General features: G+C 44.8%; 1 protein-coding gene across 4 annotated transcripts in view; it reads right to left on the bottom strand.

The window, feature by feature from the left end:
* The window catches only part of LOC133457541 (protein NLRC3-like), a 549,537-nt gene extending 539,918 nt beyond the window's left edge, over positions 1 to 9,619 (bottom strand). For all 4 annotated transcript variants that reach the window (XM_061736906.1, XM_061736905.1, XM_061736907.1 and 1 more), the window contains exon 1: positions 9,523 to 9,619. The gene's annotated coding sequence lies outside the window, so the exon portion shown is untranslated. The remainder of the gene's footprint in view (positions 1 to 9,522) is intronic.
* Positions 9,620 to 18,401: the final 8,782 nt, after the last annotated feature.

Consider the following 18,401-nt stretch of genomic DNA (forward strand, 5'->3'; position numbering starts at 1 on the left):
TGAGCCGTGACACTCATTCACTGATTATTTCACAAAGATTTGATCCTTAATTGTTCTGTTTTATTTGAAGTACTAATTTCTCATCTGCACCAAAACTAATTTAATATCAGGGTATATTTAATGTCATGTATTCTGATTTACTCCATCCATCCAGTTTTATAGCGTTTTAATCCTGTACGGGGTCACGGGGTCTGATGGAGACTCTCCCGCTCATTACAGCTGAAGGACAGGATTTATTGATTTATCTAAGATGTGATTTTATTTATAACAATGTTGTGGTGGTTTATATGTGACTGCTTTAAGTAAAACTTATCATAATGAATGAATCAATACAGGACACCACCTGACGTTATCAGGAAGTAATTCATAAACAGAAGAATCAGTCTCAAAGTAGCTGGTTTGTTCTGCGTTCCAGCCTGTTGCCGGGGGTTACAGAATAACAGTCTGAACTCAGACCTTTAAACATGCAAATGGAACAAATATGTATAAAATAAACACAAATAACTTCTCTCATTCAAATTAATCAGAATTAGTTTACACAAGTGTTAAAGCAGCGCTATGTAACTTTTCCAGCTTAATCTAATATTTCATCATCATCATTGTGATGGAACATCAACTTCCAACAGGTTTAATGAACCTCTGTCCTGGTCTGAGGGGTCTGTATCTCCTTCACTGGCACTATGTAACTTTGAGGAGCATGGTAGGAACCCTGCCACACTAAAAAAACTACACATTTTTACAGCTTTGACTGCTTTACGGCATACGTCACTTCCCCCTCCTTCCCATTCGTAGTGGAGACCAAAGCTGGGCGGGGCGTGGAGCGCAGAGCTCAGCAGAGGCTGGTAACCCGTTACCATGGTAACCATGGTAACCCATCCAGACCAAAGCTGGGCGGGGCGTGGAGCGCAGAGCTCAGCAGAGGCTGGTAACCCGTTACCATGGTAACCATGGTAACCCATCCAGACCAAAGCTGGGCGGGGCGTGGAGCAGAGCTCAGCAGAGGCTGGTAACCCGTTACCATGGTAACCATGGTAACCCATCCAGACCAAGGCTGGGCGGGGCGTGGAGCAGAGCTCAGCAGAGGCTGGTAACCCGTTACCATGGTAACCATGGTAACCCATCCAGACCAAAGCTGGGCGGGGCGTGGAGCAGAGCTCAGCAGAAGCTGGTGTCATGGCCGAAGCAGGGGAAAAACCCAAGAAAATAAAAGTTTTATCGGAGGAGGCGAAAAAAGAAAGAGGGAGATTAACAAGCTAAAAGCCCAGACAAGAATAAACATTGGCCCGGTGTCGTGCCAAAAAGTGATTCCTGCCAGAATCTGATTTGTGGCCGCGGGAGCGCGCACAGCAGCCCGTTGATCGATAGCGTTTAAACGCCAGATTTTCAGATTATGAAGCTCAAGAATGAGATCAAGTCACATTTAGGCAGAAACAACTTTTCATTAACCGTATTTGGCCTTCAATCAGTTTTTGGCAGGTGAAAATGCCTATTTTGTGTTGTAATGGTCCTTTAAGAGTGAAAAGCAATCCTGTGAGCTCTAGTGTTTATATTATGAAGCTCAAGAATGAGATCAAATCATATTTAGGTAGAAACAACTTTTCATTAACTGTATTTGGCCTTCAATCAATTTTTTGCAGGTAAAAAGATCCATTTTCAGGGGAGAAATCAGATTGTGGCAGGAAATCACTGCGTTCCCTCACTGGCATGAGCTGTAAGACGAGGAGGGATGTCCGACCACCCGATTTGACTGCTGTCATACCATTGAATGAAGGACAAAACGATAACAATCATCCCATAGATATGGGCCAGTAGGGCCCTACTCTACCTACTAGTAGGCGCAGGAGGCTGTTATCGCCCCTTTCTATGGCTAACCCCATGTTATTAATGCTTGCTATGGAGCTCACACCTCATTATCGCCCCTTTCTATGGCTAACCCCATGTTATTAATGCTTGCTATGGAGCTCACACCTCATTATCGCCCCTTTCTATGGCTAACCCCATGTTATTAATGCTTGCTATGGAGCTCACACCTCATTATCGGCCCTTTCTATGGCTAACCCCATGTTATTAATGCTTGCTATGGAGCTCACACCTCATTATCACCCCTTTCTATGGCTAACCCCATGTTATTAATGCTCAGTAGGCACAGGAGGTTTGTTATGTATTGTTATAGGTTTGCCTATGAGGCCTATTTCGTGTCTATTTTGCACAATTCACTAACGCTTTGAGCTAGGAGGCTGAAATTCCAGACTCTGTATCAGGAGGTGACTGTAATCCACTGTGCCGAGTTTCAGATCTGTGTGACCTTCGGAAGTGTCAAAGGTCACCGCGTGTGTTGCTTTCCGGGTCTGCTAAGACTATTTCATGTCTTTTTTTGCATAGTTCACTAACGCTTTGAGCTAGTAAGCTGAAATTCTAGACTCTATATCAGGAGGTGACTCTAATCCACTGTGCCGAGTTTCAGATCCGCGCGACCTTCGGAAATGCCAAAGGTCACCGTGTGTGGTGCCTTTTTCGGGCCTTTTTTGTGTGTTTTTTTTTAAATTCACTAACGCTTTGAGCTGGGAGGCTGATTTTTGACTATGTTGCGATGCAGAAGGCCCTTTGCCAAGGTTTTTTGGTCCCGTGGCTGTACGACTTCCACAGAGCTAGTTGGCGTTGCAGAGGGTTCACAGAGTTGAGACTTGGCAATCCCAATCTAGGCCCCATATGGAGGTTCAAGTTTTACCTGGTTTGGACAAATGTTGTGGCAACGGCGTCTGTTCAAATGTTGGAAAAGGTGTAGTTTCAAATCCCCGCCCATCAAAAAGTACAGGTCCGATCTGCACCAAACTAACGTCTGTCTGTTCAGGGGATGCCCCCAAACAACATATGAAAATTCAGACTCCTAGCTAAAAGCGTTAGTGAACTATGCAAAAAAAGACACAAAATAGGCCCTGTTCCATTAGTCAGGAGGCTCTCAGAGCTAGAGGTTTCTACACCCTCCTAACCAGCCAGGACGTTTTGGAGGAAACACTGTTGCAGAAGTCATAGAAGTCTGAATTTTTTATATGTTGTTTGGTGGCATCCCATGAACAGTGAACTGTGCAAAAAAAGACACAAAATAAGCCTCGCAGGCCCGAGAAGCAACACACGCGGTGACCTTTGACACTTACGAAGGTCACACAGATCGGAAACTCGGCACAGTGGATGAGAGTCACCTCCTGATACAGAGTCTAGAATTTCAGCCTCCTAGCTCAAAGCGTTAGTGAACTGTGCAAAAATAGACACGAAATAGGCCTCATAGAAAAACCTATAACAATACATAACAAACCTCCTGTGCCTACTGAGCATTAATAACATGTCATAATCGAAGGAGAACTAATTAAAACGGATGTCCTTAACATGAACCTATTGTATTATTGAATTATCAAGGACACTTTCGTGTTTTTGTGTTTAGAAATGTTAAAGATATTAAAAGAAAACCATAACACAATGAGGAAAATACTGTGGCGAACAAGTCGTGCCCAGAGCGTGTCTCGAACCACAGTCTCCCAGACCACAGTCAACTGCACTAACCAGTCTCCCAGACCACAGTCAACTGCACTAACCAGTCTCCCAGACCACAGTCAACTGCACTAACCAGTCTCCCAGACCACAGTCAACTGCACTAACCAGTCTCCCAGACCACAGTCAACTGCACTAACCAGTCTCCCAGACCACAGTCAACTGCACTGACCAGTCGGCCAAATGCTGATGTGTTGCCCAGGCGGGCAAGGCCTTATCTTATCTGTGGTCGTTACACTATGTTCCAAAACGTATTGTTTTTAATGGACAAGATCCGGCATTTTACGTTGAATTCTATTGTTCAGGTTTTAAAATTCTAGCTAAAGCTGAGGTGTGAGCTTCATAACAAAACTTCTTTGCCTACTGAGCATTAATAACATGGGGTTAGCCATAGAAAGGGGCGATAATGAGGTGTGAGCTCCATAGCAAGCATTAATAACATGGGGTTAGCCATAGAAAGGGGTGATAATGAGGTGTGAGCTCCATAGCAAGCATTAATAACATGGGGTTAGCCATAGCTAACCCCATGTTAGCCGCTCCCCTGCAGCTCCCCGGCAGCCGGCCAGGCAGGGCAGCTGGGTGACGGTTCGGAGGAAGGGTAGTCTTAAAGGGCTCAGCGACACATCTGTTGCTTCTCAAGGACCAACGCCTGCCAACAAAACTGTAGGATTGCATTATGTAATTAGCGACTCTAAAACTGTAGGATTACATGATATTGGCGACTCTGGCCAGGTGCCTAGCAAAATAGAAGTGGTTGCAGTTCCCCGCCCTCCAAAAGTTCACCAGGTGCAGCGTTATAGAGGCGTTAACCAAGATAACCTTGTAAAAATTAAAACCAATGCACATTTGGTACCAATTACAGACCGAAAAATTAGATGCGGACTACTAAATATACGATCATTAAGCTCTAAGTCTCTGTTAGTAAATGATATAATTACAGAGAGCAGGAGTGATATTTTCTGCTTAACAGAAACATGGTTACAGGAGGAAGAGTATGTTAGTTTGAATGAATCAACTCCGCCCGGCTACTTTAATCATCACATTCCTAGAAGCACGGGCCGAGGCGGAGGAGTCGCAGCAATTTATAACTCCGGTCTCCAAACAAAAATTGAACCCAAGTGCAACTATAATACATTTGAAAGCCTCATGCTTGGTCTGAAATTTCCGAGCCGGAAATCAGAGAAGCCAGTTGTGTTAGTGGTAGTGTACCGGCCCCCTGCTGGTGCGTATCTGGAGTTTTTGTCTGAATTTTCAGATTTCCTTTCTGGATTATTGATCAGCACAGATAAATTCATCATAGTGGGTGATTTTAACATTCATATGGATGTTGAAAGCGATAATCTTAAATTAGGCTTCGATTCTCTTCTAGAATCAATGGGTATCTCACAAAAAGTGGATAAACCGACGCACTGTTTTAATCATACTCTCGATCTCGTTCTCACCTACGGTGTTGAAACTGATGGTCTGTTGGTGTCACCTGTAAACTCCCTTTTATCCGACCATTACTTAATAACGTTTGAATTTAATTTTGTTGATGTTGAAGTGCAAAATAGGAGGTATTATTTTAGCAGATGTTTGTCTGATGAAGTTATTGATAAATTTAGGGAGGCCATTGCTTATCTTACGACAGTGCGAAATAGTGATGTAGTCGAGGCCAGTGACCTGGGTTCTACCTCTGCAGATGTTGATTTCCTTGCTAGTAACACTGCTGATTTGTTGCATTCAGCTTTAGATGAAGTTGCTCCTTTGAAAAGGAGGGTTTCTAGCCACAGGAGCTTAACTCCCTGGTATAATTCAGATATCCGCATGTTGAAACAAAACGTGCGTAAAATGGAAAGGAAGTGGTACTCTTGTAGGTCTGTAGACTCTCATCGTGAATGGAAAGATATTCTAATAGTATATAAAAAAGCCATTCGCAAAGCCAGAACAGCTTATTATTCAACGCTGATAGAGGATAACAAAAGTAACCCACGTTTTCTGTTCAGCACTGTAGCCAGGCTGACAAAGAGTCACAACTCTGTTGAGCCGTGCATTCCTGCAGCTCTCAGTAGTGAGGACTTTATGGGCTTCTTCAACAGTAAAATCGCGAGAATTAGAGAAGAAATCAACCAGCCGGTTGTAGGTGTTTCTTCAGCTTTAGCGACTTCCCTAGGCTCTGACTTGTCTCTAGACTGTTTTGATCCTATAGACCTCCCTGAGCTGACTTCACTCGTTAATAGAGCTAAGTCAACCACATGTATGTTAGACCCCATCCCGACTCGTCTATTCAAACATGTTTTTTCTCTTATTGGTACGACAATACTGGACCAAATTAACCTATCCCTAAGTTTAGGATATGTACCACAGGTTTTCAAAGTCGCAGTAATTAAACCTTTACTTAAAAAACCTTCTCTTGACCCAGACACCTTAGCTAATTATAGACCAATTTCCAACCTTCCATTTGTGTCTAAAATTCTGGAAAAGGCAGTTTCAAGCCAGTTATGTGACTATTTGTATAGAAATGATCTGTTTGAAGTCTTTCAGTCAGGGTTCAGAATGCATCATAGCACAGAGACAGCACTTGTTCGAGTCACGAATGACCTCCTTATGGCCTCAGATAAGGGATTAGTGTCCATACTGGTTCTACTGGACCTCAGATAAGGGATTAGTGTCCATACTGGTTCTACTGGACCTCAGTGCTGCTTTTGACACTATAGATCATGGCATTTTACTGCACAGGTTAGAGCATGTTGTTGGGATTAAAGGGACAGCTCTATGTTGGTTTAAATCATATCTATCTGACAGGTTCCAGTTTGTTCATGTACATGAGGTTTCTTCAGAACAGTCAAGGGTCTGTTATGGTGTTCCGCAGGGTTCAGTGCTAGGGCCAATCTTGTTCAGTTTATACATGCAGCCGTTGGGAAGTATAATCCAGAATCACGGCATACACTTTCATTGTTATGCTGATGATACGCAGCTCTATTTGTCTATGAAGCCGGATGAAACAGAACCGTTAGTTAAACTTCAGGCATGTCTTAGGGACATCAAGGACTGGATGTCCAGAAATTTCCTGCTTCTAAATTCAGATAAAACAGAGGTTATCATTCTTGGTCCAGAGCATCTTAGGAAGGGATTAGATGGTGTTGCGATGGCTTCCAGTGCAACTGTGAGAAATCTTGGTGTTATTTTCGATCAGGATTTGTCGTTTAAACCATATGTCAATCAGGTTTGTAAAATAGCCTTTTTCCATCTCCGTAATATTGCAAAGATTAGGAAAATCCTCTCACAGAGTGATGCAGAAAAACTAGTTCATGCGTTTGTATCTTCTAGACTAGATTACTGTAATGTGTTGTTAGCAGGATGTCCAAGTAATTTGCTGAATAGGCTCCAGCTGATCCAAAATGCAGCAGCACGAGTACTGACAGGAATTAGCAGGAGAGACCACGTCTCTCCAGTGTTAGCGTCGCTCCATTGGTTACCCGTAAAATTCAGAATCCAATTTAAAATTTTATTACTTGCGTATAAAGCCCAAAACGGCTTAGCTCCGCATTATTTGCAAGACCTGATAGTGCCTTATGTTCCTGTCAGAGCTCTCCGTTCTCAGAGTGCAGGTTTACTCGTAGTTCCTAGAGTATCTAAATGTAGATTTGGAGGGCGGGCGTTCTGCTATCAGGCACCATTACTTTGGAACCAACTTCCAATCTGGGTTAAGGAGGCTGACTCCACCTCCACCTTTAAAACTAAACTTAAAACCTTTCTGTTTAGTAAAGCCTATAGTTAGTGTTTAGTAAACCTCTAGCTGGTGTTGGTAAATCTCTAGGTAGTGTAAACTTTAGTGTGTCAGAGTCGCTCCTGTAGTTTCTTGTGCTGGCCCCCCCTTCTCCTCCCTTTTCTCTCTTTTGTCCATGTTGCAGCATCCTTTGCCGGACACCGGAACCTGCAGGTGGTCGTGGGTGGCTTGTAGCTTGCATTACGGAGCACAAGTCTTTCCCTGACCCTGCACCCCAACCTGGGACTTGCTGATTGGGCCGGAGCTTCGGGAGCTGTGTGCTGGCCTGCGGTCCCCACCCCTGGTCATCCCGTTGCTGCCCCCCCCTTCTCCTCCCTTTTCTCTCTTTTGTCCTGCAGGTGGCCATGGGTGGCTTGTAGCTTGCATTACGGAGCACAAGTCTTTTCCTGACCCTGCACCCCAACCTGGGACTTGCTGATTGGGCCGGAGCTTCGGGAGCTGTGTGCTGGCCTGCGGTCCCCACCCCCGGTCATCCCGTTGCTGCTTCCACCTGCCTGCTGTGCTGTTGCCGTCCCTGACCCACCAGTCTGGCCCTCGGCAGGAGGGTCCCCCCTGATGAGCCTGGTCCTGCTCAAGGTCTCTTCCCTCCTAAAGGGGAGTTTTTCCTTGCCACTGTTTGGCTTAAGGTTTTTCTCCCACTAGGGGAGTTTTTTACCTGCCATTGTTTATGTAATATCTGCTCGGGGGTCATGTTCTGGGTATGGGTCTCTGTAAAGCGTCTAGAGACAACTCTGTTGTATTAGACGCTATATAAATAAAATTGAATTGAATTGAATTGAATAGAAAGGGGCGATAATGAGGTGTGAGCTCCATAGCAAGCATTAATAACATGGGGTTAGCCATAGAAAGGGGTGATAATGAGGTGTGAGCTCCATAGCAAGCATTAATAACATGGGATTAGCCAACATGGGAAATGTAGTTCTTTCTGGTAAAGCACTACCGCTTTGGTCCAAAGGAGCCGCCAAACTCAACAAAAGCTGAAAGTTACAGTTGCTGCTTTAAAAGATAATAAAACAAAACGTCTGATACCTAAACTACAGATAAGCAACTAACTAAACATTAAACACAAACTTGTGTGTGTGTGTGTGTGTGTGTGTGGGGGGGGTCATGATGGCTGTTAATACACGTGGAACTCGGCTTTATGACCAAGATAAGAGTGTGCGAGTGTGTGTGTGTGTGTGTGTGTGTGTGTGTGTGTGTGTGTGTGTGTGTGTGTGTGTGTGTGTGTGTGTGTGTGTGTGTGTGTGGCCCAACAACACGTAACGTTGGACATTTGAAAGCTTGAGTGAATTTTCTGCTGAAGTAAAATCAAACACATCTGGAAACATCGTTGTTCCAACGTTGGAGCTTCAAATAACATCGTTCAAACCTCCATAAAACAACAGTTTCAGGAAACAGTCAGACTTTAGATGACTCAGAGAGAAGAGTCTAAAGTCTAAAGTACACACACACACACACACACACACACACACACACACACACACACACACACACACACACACACACACACACACACACACACACACACACACACAGGTTTATGGTGGGGAGTGTTTTCTCTGTGACGACGGAGAAACTCTTGCTTCAATTCAAATAACAACCAGTAACAATCATCATCCAGAACCCCCCCAGACCTGCTGGAGGACGGTTCCCCCCAGTTATAGTTCTACCCCCCCCCCCCCCCCCCCCATTTAACTGAATGTTCAAAATAAAGCATCAAAGTTTTGCAAACTAATTAAAAGCACACACACGTCTGTCCTTACGAGGACTTTTTATACTTCTGTGTTTCCATCTGAACCCAAACCTCAGATCTCACTCACACCTCAGCAGGATCCAACCAGAACCACAGAAATGACATTTAAACAGCAGAAAAAGAAAGAACCAACACTAACCTGAATGACATTTAAACAGCAGAAGAAGAAAGAACCAACACTAACCTGAATGACATTTAAACAGCAGAAGAAGAAAGAACCAACACTAACCTGAATGACATTTAAACAGCAGAAGAAGAAAGAACCAACACTAACCTGAATGACATTTAAACAGCAGAAGAAGAAAGAACCAACACTAACCTGAATGACATTTAAACAGCAGAAGAAGAAAGAACCAACACTAACCTGAATGACATTTAAACAGCAGAAGAAGAAAGAACCAACACTAACCTGAATGACATTTAAACAGCAGAAGAAGAAAGAACCAACACTAACCTGGTCTCTGCTGCTCCGTCCACCAACATGGAGTCTGAACTCTGAATACTTTTATCAGTTAAACTCAGATCAGAGAGACTCCTCCTCTACAGGTGCAATAAAACAGGTAAGGTGACTTTCAAGAAGTGTGGACTCGTATGTGTGTCTGTGTGTGTGTGTGTGTGTGTGTGTGTGTGTGTGAAAGAGAGAGAGAGAGAGAGAGAGAGAGAGAGAGAGAGAGAGAGAGAGAGAGACAGATTTGATTTTTAAAAACCCTTTATTTTCTATTCAATCATGACATTTTAAAACACTTCAGAATATCAAAAACAGAACTCATTATAAGAACACATAGTTAAAAACCAACTGTCCCTCCACAACCAGTGTTGGGGGTAACGCGTTACAAAAGTAACGCAATTACAGTAATGTATTACTATTTGCTGTAACGCAGTAATATAACGCATTACTAATACATTTTCGGTAATATTTTACTCGTTACAATCTAAGTAACGCGCGTTACAACGCATTTTAACCCGTTTAGCTGTTGTTTTTTAAAGAATTCACCAACACCGCGTCCGCGAGACATCCCGACAACAGAAAAAAGCGTTGGGAAAGCGGCGCGGCGGAACGTAGCTCCGCTGGACACTGTTTGTGTGGGGACTGTTCAGTGAGCAGAGCCGGCAGGGAAAAGTCAACAGTGCGGCGTGTCCGCGTGTAACTTAAATCTACCATGGCCTCAGCGTTAGGGCTCGGCCAAGTGAGGCTTTATAAATATATGGGCTTTATACATTTATTAAATATGAGCGCGGAGTCGGCGAGGAGCTGCGCGCGGCGAGGAGCCCGAGCCGGGCTCACAGTCAGTCGCGCTGTGAGAGCGGATTTATGGTTCCGCGTTAAATCGACGCAGAGCTTTCGCCGTAGGGTACGCAGTAGTTCGCGTAACCCACGGCTTATTGCCTGCGTTGGTGTAACGCGGAACCATAAATCAGCCTTAAACCACACCTGCAGCCCATCAGGAGGAGAGGTTAAACAGCTGCGAGTTGTTGATTGCTGGTACGTTTTGTTAACTCTGAGAGAAATATTGGTTTGTTTGTTAGCTTGCTGGTGTTTTTTTTCTCTCTGGGAGTTATTTATGAAGAAGTTCTGAGTTCCGTGTGAGCAGTATTCGAGTTGAGGGGGGATGAGGGGTGATGTGATGGCACCCCCCCTGAAATTAAAACGGTCCAAATCATCCCCCCTGAAATAAAAACGGTCCAAATCATCCCCCCTGAAATAAAAAACAGTCCAAATCACCCCCCCCTGAAATAAAAACGGTCCAAATCATCCCCCCTGAAATAAAAAACAGTCCAAATCACCCCCCCCCTGAAATTAAAACGGTCCAAATCACCCTCCCCCCCCTGAAATAAAAACGGTCCAAATCATCCCCCCTGAAATAAAAACGGTCCAAATCATCCCCCCTGAAATAAAAACAGTCCAAATCATCCCCCCTGAAATAAAAACGGTCCAAATCATCCCTGAAATAAAAACGGTCTAAATCATCCCCCCTGAAATAAAAACAGTCCAAATCATCCCCCCTGAAATAAAAACAGTCCAAATCATCCCTGAAATAAAAACGGTCCAAATCATCCCCCCTGAAATAAAAACAGTCCAAATCATCCCCCCCTGAAATAAAAACGGTCCAAATCATCCCTGAAATAAAAACGGTCTAAATCATCCCCCCTGAAATAAAAACAGTCCAAATCATCCCCCCTGAAATAAAAACGGTCCAAATCATCCCCCCTGAAATAAAAACGGTCCAAATCATCCCCCCTGAAATAAAAACAGTCCAAATCATCCCCCCTGTAAAACTGCCATCCCTCCTTTCCATCCCTTATGTCATTTCATCAATGAATGTGGTTTTACTGCTATTTCAACATTTAGAGTCATCACCAGAAAAATAACACCAGAAAAATAACTTATTTGACAATTTTCACCTGTTTCAAGTAAATTTTCACTTGAAATAAGTAGAAAAATCTGCCAGTGGGACAAGATTTATCTTTTTTTGCTATTTTGTTGAAAGTAACTCAAAAGTAATACACAAGTAGTGTAACGCATTACAATTCAGATATAGTAATATTGTAATGTAACTAATTACTTTCAAATGACAGTAACTAGTAATATATAATGTATTATATTTTGGATGTAACTTGCCCAACACTGTCCACAACAGAGCACAGAGCCTCATTGAAACACCACTGTAAGATAAAAAACTCATCATCATTCATGAGTGAGTAGAACCCAAAGTCCACTCTGATTCTGGCTTTTACCAATGCCTTAAACATGGGCAAAAGCCCCTCCCCTGATTCATTCAACACCTGATTCTTCCTGCTTTTGTAAACGGACAGTTTGGCCTGTCCCACAACAAAGTTCAATAACTGCCACTTCTTTCCATTTTCTTTTTTGTACCCAGCACCAAGAACAAAAGCCATTTTACACCACTCCTCACCACAGCTTAAAAACATAATTTTCAAAATTTAAAACAGTTCTTCTAATCTGTAACATTCCATAAAACAATGGAAAATAGTTTCCGGCTCGTCACAGAAAGGGCACTTAGTGGACACTGAGGGATTCAACCTAGAAACAAAGCTGTTAACACCCAGAGCTCCCTTCAATATCCTCCACTGTAGATCCCCTGATCTTTTGTTTAAGGGTGGCTTATATAGCACCCTCCACACTGGTTTGCAATCGTCCTCCATCTTTAATGTCTCTCTCCATACAGTGTTGGTTTTCCCACTCAACTGTTTTTTGTTCAGAGCTTTAACACAGTGTTTGTACATAGCTTTCCCCGTCAGCATGTACAAATCTGTAGATGGTTCATTTCCACTTCTCAAAGAAAACTCCATCACCCCAGTTTGATCCACATCAAGACCCAATTCAGGGAACGGATCTCCCTCATCTGGATGCTCTGTACCACTGAAGTAGTCCTGTAGCATCTCCAGTTCCTCGTTGCTCAGTCTCCTCATCCATTCGTTCAGAATGTCTCTGGTGTGTCGCCTCGACCTCAGACCCAGCAAAGCGGCCACTGCCTCTGTGTTGTAGAATCCTGGACCCGCTACATCCGCAACATGTCTCAGTTTTACTGTCCCAGCTGACACCAACCTCTGAGTGAGCCCAGGTCTGCTTCCACTCTGCACATCCAGTCGGCCCCATGTGTTAGAGGCTCCTCAAGGAGCCAGTGCAACGAAGCTGCAGGTTCCAGCCTGTTCCATTTAAAAAGAGTCCATGCTCTAAACAGTCCCTGATAAAAAGGACACATCTCACACAATCTTATAAAATTACAGTCTGATAAAAACAAGGAAGCATCTAGCCCCAAACCTGCTATTCTCCTTAAAATGAAGCCCATTACTGGCTTCCAAACAACATCATCATCTCCTGTGAGGTACCTTTGTATATGTTGTAATCTGAAAGCCGCTGTTCTGCTTTCCAAGTGAATTAACCCCTGACCCCCTTCCTCTTTTGACAAATAAAGTACACTTTGTGGAACCCAATGCAACTTGTCCCAGAAGAAATTGACCATTACTGCTTGTATTTTTTTTAACAGACCAGCAAGAGGCTCCATACATTTTAGCCTGTGCCAAATAGTTGATGCCACTAAATTATTAATGATCAGTACTCTTCCTCTGTAAGACATTTGTGGTAGCAGCCACCTCCATTTAGCCAGCTTTCCCTCCACCTTTTCCACCACTCCTTCCCAATTCTTTTCTTCAAACTGCTTATCCCCCAAGTACACCCCCAGGTACTTTAAACCGCCCCTCTTCCACGTTAACCCCCCTGGCAACTTAGGTAGACCTGCAGACCATGTCCCAACTGCTAAGGCCTCACTTTTGGTCCAATTTACCTTTGCAGATGAAATTTTCCCAAAAGTTTTAACTATGTTTCCTAATCTTGTAACATCTTCTTGATTTTTTATAATGGCAATAATGTAATCTGCATAAGCTGAAACAATAAAACGTGTATTTTTTTTCTTTTTTTTTCGTTTATTTCGGCATGTTTATATAGACACATTTCATCTCCAGAACATTATACATTGCATACTCTTTTTTTTTTTTTTTTTTTTTATTTTCTTTATTTTTTACCTTGTCTGCACACATATTATTGATTGATACCATGACGGTAGAAACCAAAAGTGTATATATGTGCATTATTACTATATGTAATATATACATATATATATATACGCACACATATGCGTACACATACATAAATATACACATACAAACCCAGTGTTTTTTTTTTTTTTTTTTTTTTTTTTTTGGGGGGGGGTGGGGGGGGGGGGGGGGGTGACGACATCCACTGCCAATCCAGGAAGCAGGAACACACGGAGACACACATCAAGCACTGGAAATCTGCAACAAAAAACCACAAACAAAGCACGAAACCGGCACGGAGCCATCCAAAACACGAACAGCAATCGACCTAAATCTTGAGATCTGATCGCAGTCTGAGCTAAGCTATCGCTACCGCTACCTAAACCCAAAAACTAAAGAGCCAGCATGCAGGTGAACAAGCCAGTGTGTATGTCTATGTGTGTGTGTGTGTATGTATATGATCATGCATGTGTGTGTGTGTGTGTGTGTGTGTGTGTGTGTGTGTGTGTGTGTGTGTGTGTGTGTGTGTGTAATAAACCAAACAAAGCTCCACCTGAAGTGTATCTATAGTGGGGGAGGGGGGGGAGCAACCCCGCCACCCGCGAGACCAGAGGCCGACAAGGAAGAGCCCGGAACCCAGGCCACTGGCAACCCCACAGAGGGGAGAAGTAGGAGGGAGGCAACCCACCGCCTGCGAGGCCCCCCCCCGACCCGGCGGCGGCCGAGGGGGCCCGCGGGCGGGGCCCCCACGGCGCGGAAAGAAGCAGCCAGGGATCCCGCGGCGGCGGACCGCGACCCAGGCAATCCCCGGCCACCCGGTCCGGGCCGGACACGCGGCCAGGAGGCCCTCACCCTTCAGGCCAACGACCCCCACCCGGCAGGGGGCCAGCCTGCCCGGAGAGACAGAGCCGCCCCGGCCGCCGACGCGGGCAGGCGCACCCGTCCCCCACGAAAGTGGCCCTCCAAGACCAGAGGGGCGCCCCGCCGTAGAGGCAGCGGGGGGGACCGGAGACGGCCCCGGAGAGAGGGAACCCCCCAACAAGGCGACACCCGCGCAGGCCCGACAACGGAGGGCCCCAGACCCAGGCATCCCATTCATTCATCCATTCACCTATTCGATACCTATACTAATAATAATATAATATACTATACATAATAATAATAATAATAATACTAATAATAATACTAATAATAATAATAATAATAACCATCTTTGTATAAAATAATATTGAATATTCAATAAAATTGATAAATTATTAAGTTTTTGCCAATGGAGGCTCAAATCCTCCATGGCAGGACCCTTCCATACCGCATTCCCACCGACACAGACATACAATCACGCACCGTTTCCCCCTCCCCGGGGGGATCCAGCACCGCCAGAAGGCACCCCAGGCTGCACGGCGAGCCCCGCCAGGCCCGGGTAACCCGACCCACCCGTCCCAGGCCCAGGCCGGTGAGGGAACGCGGGTGATGTGGGACCCCCTCCCGCCCCTTGTGTTGAGTGCATGTGATTAATGCCATAAAAACAGGGAGGAGGGAGGGCCAAGTATCGATTGACACAGACCCCCCCCCTCCCGAACTACGTGTCCTTGTCAAATGTATTTATTAAGTGTTGAATGTGCAGTGTCTATTTTGCAGTTAAAACCGTGAGGCGGGGAGTGCCAGGCCCCGCGGGACAGTGCCCCCCACGACCCGGACCCCCCGCCTTTCGCCTATGTGCGTATGAATCGTGTAGGGGGGGCAAGAGGGGGAGCGGAGGCCGAAGCCAGGAAGCAGGACCAGCAAAGCCGGCCCTGATAAGACACCCGCGTCCCCCCACCGGCCGTCCAGTAGACGGGGGCCGGCCCCCCGAGCCGGGCAAGGGCCCCACCGTACCTCCAAGGGCGCCCCCGGCGCCGCCGGAGCCCCCAGACGGAGGGGGAAACGGTCCAACATCCTCCCATTCATACTGACAACATAAGACATAGATACCTGGGAATGGTGCCACCCCGCCGTCGCGCCCGCCCGTGCACCCCCCGGTCAGGGGAGGCCCGCTCCCCGGACCCGGCCCCACCCCCCCCCGAGGCCACCCCGGCGGACACCCCAAGGGTCCCGGAGTCCCCACATCCGCAGGGGCACTTGGCCCCCGCCCAGCGACGGAGGACCAAGGCAGCAATGCCCCCCCAGCGCAGACAGCCACCCCCCACCCAGGCAGGGCCGGGCCCTCCGGGTGGGACCCCCACGTCCACGGCCCCGCCCCCCCCGGGAGGCCCGGAGACGCCCCAGCCACAGCCCCCCGCCCGAGCCCTCCCCAGCCACCCCCCCCCCCCACCGCCATGAGGTAACCCCCCCCACAGGCCCCCAAGGCCCCCACCGGCTAGGGACAGGGCCCCGCGGCCCCCCCCACCGCCCCCCAGGGGCCACCCGAGGCCCGCGCCCCAGACCCCCCAAGCCGACCCCCAACCCCAAGGGCTACGAGATCACCACCCCCCCGCCCCCACTAGGTAACGAAGCCAATAAACGGGGACCACAGAGAGTGCAATTCAGCCGAATGTTGTTCAGTGGAGGCAGACATTATCTCACTACTAATATGATCTGATAAAAGATTCCTAAAATGGTTGATACATAAACTGGATTTTTGTTTCCAATTTACTAGAATGGTTTTCTTTGCGATACATAAGGCAGTGAGAACCCGGTGTGTCCAATTAGGATCTATTTGAGTGTCTCCCAGGTGACCTAATATACATACCGTGGGGCACACTGGGATTCTGTGGTTGATCCATGTGGATAAATCCTCACAAATCTCCTTCCAGAACCTCTGTACCGGTGTACAGAACCATAAAGCATGCATATAATTATCTGGGGTGTTCTCTGTGCACTGTGAACAGATATTAGAGGTGACAAAGCCCATCTGGAACATCCTTTGTCCAGTATAATGTATTCTATGAAGAACTTTGTACTGTATAAGTTGTAGGTTTGGGTTTTTAGTCATAGTAAACGTATTTAAGCATATTTGTGACCAAGAAAACTGGTCGGTATTAAGAGAGAGATCCGCCTCCCACTTAGAGATCGGGAGAGAGACTGAATCGTCCAGTTTAGACACTAACCTGTAGAGTTTTGATAACAACTTTAAAGTGCTTAGATTCAATAAATCTATTATCTTAGCGGGGAGTTGTAAATCTAATTGGCTAATTTTGTATGTTTTATTTATTATTGCCTTAAGTTGTTGATACTCTAAAAATGTATTCCTGCTAACTCCGTATTGAACAATAAGTGTATTGAAAGGTACAAACTGTCCTCCTACAATTACGTGCTGTAAGTACCGTATTCCTTGATCTCTCCATTGAACGAAGTTAACCATCTTTTTATCCTTTTTCACGATGTCTGGGTTGTTCCATATGGGTGTACGGTCACATGGAAAAAGTGAAATTTTAGCTATTTTAAGAAATTCCCACCAAGCTGATAAAGTTGTGCTAATATTAATGCTTTTGAAACATTGATGACGTTTGATACTTTGACTAATAAATGGTAACTCTGAGATTTCTAGTTCATTACAAAACACTTGCTCTGAGTCCAGCCATTGACTATCTAAAGGATGATCTTTTGACCATTTTACAATATACTGTAACTTACTGGCTATGAAGTAATACTGAAAATTAGGTAATTCTAAACCTCCATATTCTTTGGATTTTTGCAATGTCTTTAAACTAATACGTGGAGTTTTATTTTTCCACAGAAATTTTGATACATATGAGTCCAACGATTTAAACCAGGAAAGAGGGGGTTTGCATGGTATCATTGAGAAAAAATAATTTACTTTTGGTAAAACCATCATTTTAATGGTGGCTATTCTACCCATGAGCGAAATGGGGAGAGAGCTCCATCTGGAAAGATCATCTTCTATTTTCTTTATAAGCTGAACATGATTTAATTTTATTAACTCTGACAGCCTAGGGGAGATGTTTATGCCTAAATATCTAATGTTCCCTGATTGTAATTGAGTATTGGTTATATTCCTAAAATTGCAGTTAACACACAAAACAGTGGATTTAGACCAATTAATAGAATAATCAGACAGAGATGAAAATCCCTCTATAAGTGCAATTGTCTGTGATAGTGAAGATCGTGAGTTCTGGAGGAAGAGGAGTATGTCATCCGCATAAAGACTTATTTTGTGCTCTAATATTTTACATTGTATACCTTTAATATTTTGATTTTGTCTAATAGCTGCTGCTAAAGGTTCAATAAATATTGCAAATAATGAGGGAGAGAGAGCAACCCTGTCTAGTGCCTCTTTGCAAGGTAAAACTTGTAGAGATTTGATCATTTGTCCTTACACGTGCCTTGGGAGAGCTGTATAATATTTTTATCCAGTCAATGAAAGATTCGCCAAATCCAAATTTATGCAAAGTTGCCAATAGAAACTTTCAATTTACCTTATCAAATGCTTTTTCCGCGTCTAAGGATATAATAGTAGTCTCCTGTTTATTGATACTCGAATAGTCTATAATATTTAATAATCTGCGAATATTAGTAGACGAATGTCTACCTTTAATGAAGCCTGTTTGATCCGGATGTATAATAGAAGGGGTGACTCTTTTCAGACGTTCAGTAATGGCCTTGCTAATTATTTTAAGGTCTACATTTATCAATGAAATTGGGCGGTAGCTCGATGGGAGCAAGGGATCCTTGTCTGGTTTTAATAAAAGACTAATATTAGCAGAGTCCATATTTAAGGGTAAGCTTTTATTCTCCCTAGCATTTAGAATCATTTTATAAAATGTTGGTGCTAATATG

Source organism: Cololabis saira, chromosome 12, assembly GCF_033807715.1.
Source record: "Cololabis saira isolate AMF1-May2022 chromosome 12, fColSai1.1, whole genome shotgun sequence".
NCBI classification, from domain to species: Eukaryota; Metazoa; Chordata; class Actinopteri; order Beloniformes; family Belonidae; genus Cololabis; species Cololabis saira.